Raw genomic sequence first — 7,598 nt, 5'->3', positions numbered from 1 at the left:
TATATATTCTTTCAGTACTTTTAGCAAATCTGCCAAAGGAGGTAATGTTGTGTAAAGGACAGAATAGTGAGTTATATTTTAAACCTAGTGCTCAGTCTATTTGTAGCTCTTAGAAACTATGTGGCTGGATATGGAATACACATGTTTCTTGTAACCATGTAGAGTTTTTTTTCTACTACTATTCTAGGTTTTTAAAAAAGGGAACATCCATTTCATCATGTTTACAGGAGATAAATAATTCTGTTTAAAAAATGCACACGAGACTCTTTTTCCTCCCACAAAGTCAAATCACATCATCAACAGCAGGTTCTCAATAGTTATGTGATTTTTGGTTAATACTGTTTTTTAATTGGATTAATTATTTCATCATTTTTTTCCTGGTAAACCTTTCTCTGTTTATAGTTCTGCATGATTAGAAATGTATTCAGTTTGTCAAGGTCTACAAATATAAGAAAACTTTAAAGTGTGGGGGCCTCCTGAATGATAGACGTCTGTCAACTTGAAGATCACATCAGTAGTTTTTGACGAAGTCTAGTGTAAAATGTCATTTTGTCTTTTTAATCCTATCTGTAAAGACAGAATCAAAGGGTAGCCTTCTTTAATCGTGAGCATTTGGCTGAGCCTTGAGGATTATCACAGCCATGCCTGCAATGCTAGTAATTCAAGTGCTCCCGTCACTGCAGGATAACCATGTTACACTTTACCTATCTGGGTCAGGACCTATTTCTCTGAGAACCATTGCAGAACACCAGAGTCACTAGAGGGTTAAAGAGTGTGGATGACAGCAGTTAAGTAGCACAGAGCACCAGTCGGATGTCCAGCTGGCTCGCACAGAACTGAACATAAGGCTGATTGGCTTTTTGCCCAGGGATTCTAACGTATCCTGAAGGGTGCCATATTGACAATTATGGATATGCAAAATTGTTCACACATTTAAGGTGAAGAGCTGACTTATTTTGAGCACATATATTTATGTGATTTATTTGATGGCATATGGGGTCATGTTGAAGCTGAGTCCCTCGGGGGCAAGATTGCTGGAGCAACTAACTTGCTCTAAATCATAATTGCTGTTCAAATGCCTTGAAAATTATTCTTCTAGGTTTTGACTAGGATTTAAGATAATACTATGAAAGACTTGAGAAAGGTAAATTATTACTGCTATGATAAACAACAAATACATAGATAAGAACTGGGAGAATGCTGAGAGATAATAAAGCAACCATACATATTTAAAGAGGATACACTGTAAAATAATATAAAAGTAATTAAGACTGTCTTCCCATAAATTCTGAAAGAATATTCCCAATAAAATACTACAACTCTTTTCTGGATTTGATTTTGAAAATAAAATGTTCTGTGTCCATTTACAGTCATATTCAGAATCAAGTTTTTATTATGTATGTCTTTGAAGGCTCTTGTCTTATTAATTTAAATACCACCTAACATGTTAAATTAGTTTTACTTATTATACCTTTGAAAAACCTTTTCCCAATATTATTCCTTGTATCGGAAACTTTTCATACTTAGATTATTTTCTTAAATTAGATTTGGGAAAAGTGATAATTATATCTAAACTGAGAGTAGCAGATCTTACTAAATACAGTGTCTTTGTCATTAAAGTAGTAAAAGACATGCTCATTCTAGATCTACACAACATGTGTTTCAGTCACTGTTCAGATAAACTATTTGTTGATGTATTGTTGAAATTGCACATACATTTTTCTTGTTTTAATCTCTAGAAATAACCCAAAAATATGCAAGAAAAACGCTTCTATAATCTACAAAGAATTCCATGCTCCAGACACTTTAGGTAATTTGTAACAGTTTAAGAAATGTATGGAGATATTGTCTTTCTATTCCTCCTTTGCCTCTGGAAACAGGTTTATCTACACTTCTTTAATTCTAGGTTGGACATATACCTTTCAATTGATGTGGTTTAATCTGATCATCACTATCTTTATATTTATCTGCTAGTCACTATACAAATTCAGTGTTTACTCTCTTCTGTTTTCTGTGAGTCCACTGTTATTTGTTTTACTTTAGTTATTATAAATATTCACATTCTCTAAAATTATTTTACAAATTTCTGTTGCTTCACTGATTGGCCTTTCCTCTAGTACTTTTTCTTTTACTCTTGATTGTTCATTGGCAATATACTGTTTTCCTTTAGTAAAATCATCTGCTGATGAATTCACAAATACTTAGCACCTGCTCCTTAATGCCTATAGAAGTAGTGATGATTTCCTGGTGGATGTCGGGATTCCTCGGGAGTGCATTGCCACACCATGGTACACAGTGGCCTCCACGGAGACATGTATCCTATCACTCATGGTCTTGAAAATAACAAAACAACATTTTTTTTCCCATACAAAACCCTTGAAAACATTTTGCTTTTGGTCTGTTGATGCCCTCTCTATCAGCTATGAGTAGAACCAGACTCCTCAGATGATGTCATGCACCCACTGGAACCAATAAAACACTTTGTTTTTAAACATCTGAGTGATTTCCATAAGAACTCCAGTAGCTGCACTGTGCCACATCTTCAAAACATGGTAAGTCCCTTTTCTCTAGCAATGTCAGTATGCGACACTGCCTGTAAACTTGGTAAAAATGGTTCGATTTCACACAGCTGGAATGCTAATGAGGGGTTTGTTTCACTTGTTACGTTTGTTCACTTGGTTTCAAAATTTCCTTTACTCTTAGTACTGTTAAGCATGTTTTCTTTTACATTTATTAGACATTTTTCTTCTTTATATTGGGTCTTCTTAAAGTAGAAATGCAGAATTAGTTTTACTCTTGTGTTCTTCTTAGTGTACTTTATCCTGACTGCTGATTGTGTCTGTTTCAGGATTTCGACCCTACTGCCTTAGTTTTATCCATAACAGAAACAAATCATTTTCCAAATATCCTTTTAAGGGCAACATACATCTGTTTTACTGAACCTTCCAGTCAAAGGACTTTTCTTACTTCACTATGTCCGTATTTACAGGACTTGCATAGCTATAGATTTATTTTGTATGCCTGAGGTTTGATACATATTATTTTCTGATCTACTATTTAAAGACGGTGTATTCCATTTGCTGGTCTATACTGTGTCTTTCTAGAATTTAAATATGCATACACATGTACATACACACACACACACACACACACACAGAGAGAGACAGAGAGAGAGAAAGAGAGAGAGAGAGAGAGAGAGAGAGAGAGAGAGAGAGAGAGAGAGAAGGTGAGAGAGAGAGAGAAAAAGAGAATGTCTCATCTTTCAGTATATTTTCAGCAGTTAGTCCAGATTTAACAACCTGGTTATGTGCAACTGTATATCTTATTTCAAATACTTAAGAAATAAAGTAAAATTCATCCCACTTTCTCTTTAGTCAAATATATAGCGATCTTTCCATGCATTTTCTTTCCTTATATCTGTATTTATATGTGCAAATAATTACATGGATGTGTGGTGACTGGCATGACATGCCCTACTGTGGAGTTCAAAGGACAGTTTGCAAAAGTCAGTTCTGTTCTGTAATTATGTAGAATCTAGGGCTCAATCTAAGGTCATCAGGGTCGCTAACTCTCAATGATCTCTCTCTCTCTCTCTCTCTCTCTCTCTCTCTCTCTCTCTCTCTCTTTTCTCCCCTCTCTCTGGTAGGGTCTTGCCATGCATCCCTATATGTTCTTGTACTTGGATTTATCTTGAGGTCATGATGGTCTTCTGTCTCTTACCTTTCACGCCAGGATTACAGGTATGCACAAGATCACCCAGATTACATAATTTCTTCCTTTGTTAGTCTTTTCCAACAGAGTTGAAAACATTTGAAAAGAACTTGAGAAACCAGTATCCTTGAGTATTTCTTAAACATTTAGAAAAAAGCTCTTAAATTCTCCATGATTTAGACATTTAATCTAAAAATTAACTATTAATTAAACTTTATTCAAGAAAAAGAGTGTTACATTGCATAAACAGAATTTATCAGCCATTGCAGTAGATGGAAATGTAGCATTTTGTCCTCATACTGTTAACAACTCTCACTACTACAGCTCCTCCATAAACATCTAGTGATTAAATAATTTAATATATGGCATTTCTCCCTGTTCTCATTCATTCATTTAATCATCTTTGCATGCATTTCTAGTTGCAAATGGCATAACTCTTTAATTAAATGCACTCACAATGCCATCTAAATAAAACATGATTAATAAATGTCAATCCATGGCAATGTATTTTAAGCAATCCTATATATAGTTTCTCTTAAATAATGAAACTATTTCAACATATATGAATAACAAGCAAACAGGCCATGAGAAAAGCTCACAAAAATTATCCACTTAAAATGGCTGAGGAACAAAAACATGTTTCTGAGGAATATGGGGGAATTGAAGAAAATGTTAATCAATAGCATCCTTTCAATCTTCCTTTTGCGTCCTGAGAAGAAGAAAGTATGATAAGAGGAAAACACAAATGTTCAAATTGAATTTACAAAGCATATATCTGAAGATGTAGTTTACAAACAAGAAACAAAGATGGGATTCTGAGTAGCAAATATCAGAATTACTTCCTCTCAAGCTTTAGCCAGTACATCTCCTAAAAAGCAGCAGAATAAGGACAATCAGCTCTGTTTGTTACTGTCATGAAGAGCAGAAATCAGGAGGAAGAAAAAAAAATATGCACCCATAGTTAAGAACTTCTATAAAAACCAATAAATTATTTCATCTGCCATAGAAAGCATGAGTAAAGTCGTAGAAAAACTCTGGGACCGCATTGAATTCCAGTCCTGCTTTGCAGATAATACATTACATGCAGAAGAATCTTGCCCTAGCAAACTTTATGTGCTTCATTAATATATGATCATTGGCTAAAATAAAACAACTGGAAACAAGTTCAGTCTGGTTTTAAAAATCATTGTTCATTAAGGTACATTTGTATTGAAACAAAAATTTTATCTCCAAAGTTTCAAAGCTAATCTGGAACACATGCATAAATGAGAGACTTTTCGAGGCAGGAACTATTTTGATATGCCCAAATTTGTTTGCACATTAGTGTCAAATCATCACACTAGTTGAAAGATAGGGAAACCATTCTCAGGGCCTCTGCCAAGCAATTTCAGACAATTTGACTGATTTTTCGGATAGTAAGTTCTGAAAACAGAAGCGATTGAAAGCTATCTGACCTGAATTTATTCCACAAAATTTTATTCCCATCTGAAAGTGTACCTGTGATTTATTCGGTGTCACTGCCGTATCCACACTAATGCACCATTATGCAGACCCGATGCTTCAGAGGGGTAACCATCCCTCTCCCTGAAGCCAGAACTTCATGATTACGTCAGGCATTGCCTGGCATAATCTACTTAGGGAGTCGATGTAGCCTCTTAACTTTCTGATGAATCTGGAATAATTACTTAAATATTTACCGTCCTCTATTTAAAATTGGCTAGAACAAAGGGATTATGCATGCAGAAGGTGTGCAGTGGGGGTGAAAGATAACAAATGATACACCCAGCACAGCCTAATGTGGCTCTACTAGACTAGAAACTGTGGTAATAAATCACCTGCCAATGTTGATAATAAAATACTGCATTGGCCTCCATCAACCGCAAGAGAAAGGTTAAGTGTTATTTCTCACAATAACCATGTGGTCTTCATAGATGACACCTCCAATATCAAATCCCATCATTATTTGCCACAGAAAACACTTTATCTTTACTCCTAATAGAACATTTTTTTTATAAAGAACTACTTTGTAACTAGCTAATATCCTTGAAATACCTTCATTCACTTTAATACTTACTTTACCTTTTAAAGTAGTTCCACATTTACTTTGAAACTATTTTTATATCAGGGAGGACTTTAGGGGGTTGAAATTCTCTCTTGTTATCTTTAAATGTCCTCACAGTCATTAGAGTCCTAAAACACAGTTATGTTTGGGTTATGTGCCAATTTAAATATTATTCTCAGTGATTTAAAATTTATTGATTAGATAAAATGTTTATTTCTTCATATTTTATTTCAAGTGATTTCTGTTTCAAGAAGCAGTCTCATTCCTTGACCCATGTATAGAAATAAACGAAGTGCAGATTTTCCCAGCTCTGCATACAGAAGAGGTCACACAATTTAGGGTTTTCTTTCTCTTGCTTGCAGAGCTAGTTCATCAGGGAGCACAGATGCTGTGAACCCATAAAGACCTGAATTCAGAGTCTTAGCAGCTACTTAAAAGTTTTAACAGTGTAGCACAGGCCTCTAACTCGGATACTTGGAAGCCCTCTAACCCTGATACTAGGAAGGCAGGGACAGCAGACTCCCAGGGGCTTTCTGCTCTGATCACCTCACCAAATCAGTGAGTCTAGCTGCAATGAGAGATATTGTCTCCCTATTAAAAGTAGTAAAATACTTAAAAAAGATACCCAATGTTGACTTTCTCACACACATTCAAGGAGGGAAAAGAGGACTGGAAGCAAAACGATTCTAATATCTAATAACAGAACTCGGGTTTTCTCAAATTTTTCAAAATTTTTATTTTCAAAATTATTATTTATTTTCATCAGCAGATCTTGAAGGCAAGGTGGTTTTCTTGAAAATATATTAGAGTGTCTTCCACAGTATTTAACTGAAGAGAAGGCTGAATTGGGTACAGTAGCACTATGATGTACGGCACAAAGAACACTTATACCCCATCAACACCAGTCGTAATTATCTAGGTAACTTGAACCACAGCTTTATATGTGAAATAATCCAAGCCTAACTCATACTTGCTTTTGAATCTTCACTTGTGACTTTACTAAACCCAGAGCTACAAATTTCTTATAGAAACCTAACTTCAGAATACAGCCCAGCCTTTCACTGGGCAACAATGGGTACTCAAGAACAAAGACAGCTGTCCTTCATTCGCACAGTTGTAACCCCAAACTTCTTGCATCCCCAGAGTGAAGTTGCATCACCCAGGGTGTTTCTAACAGAAGCATTCACTTTTGACATCCCCCTGCCCCTTGCATGCATCTGGGCTAAAAAGCACAGAGATAAAAGTTCGTTTCTGTCTCTCATGCATCCTAACTCCTGCCCAGCACTGAGTGCTTTTAAGGAATACAAAAATAAATGAAGGGCCATTTGGGTATTTTCTCCAAAATGATTCAATCTATATGAGGATAACTCAATATCCTACAACATATAAATCCACAAACAATGCACATGCCTGAGATCTTGACATTTAAAATGCCTGGCATCACCGTCAAGTTTAAACTATATAGTATAAATTATATGTTTTTAGAGTGAAGGTGTATACACATATCATTAATAATAAAAACAAAATATTATATCCAGAATACAGCTTGTAAACAAGAACACATTCTACAACATGGTAAAGTGATTTTGCCTTACCTTGTTGCTATCACATTTAGAAAAAATATTGGATGAATTAAAAACAAGTTTTCATACTTACATTGCATTATATTTCAGGTGCATTTCAGTTTGAAGCTATTACAAATTGAAAATAAAAAAAACCTGATAGAAGAAAAAGTGGGAAGTATACTACAACAGATGGGCACAGGAGATCGCTTCCTATGTATAACCCCAGCAGCACAGACATTAAGGGAAACATTGAATAAATT

The sequence above is a fragment of the Microtus ochrogaster genome, chromosome 1, assembly GCF_000317375.1.
Source record: "Microtus ochrogaster isolate Prairie Vole_2 chromosome 1, MicOch1.0, whole genome shotgun sequence".
Taxonomy (NCBI): domain Eukaryota; kingdom Metazoa; phylum Chordata; class Mammalia; order Rodentia; family Cricetidae; genus Microtus; species Microtus ochrogaster.
Note: the sequence above shows the minus strand (reverse complement) of the source record.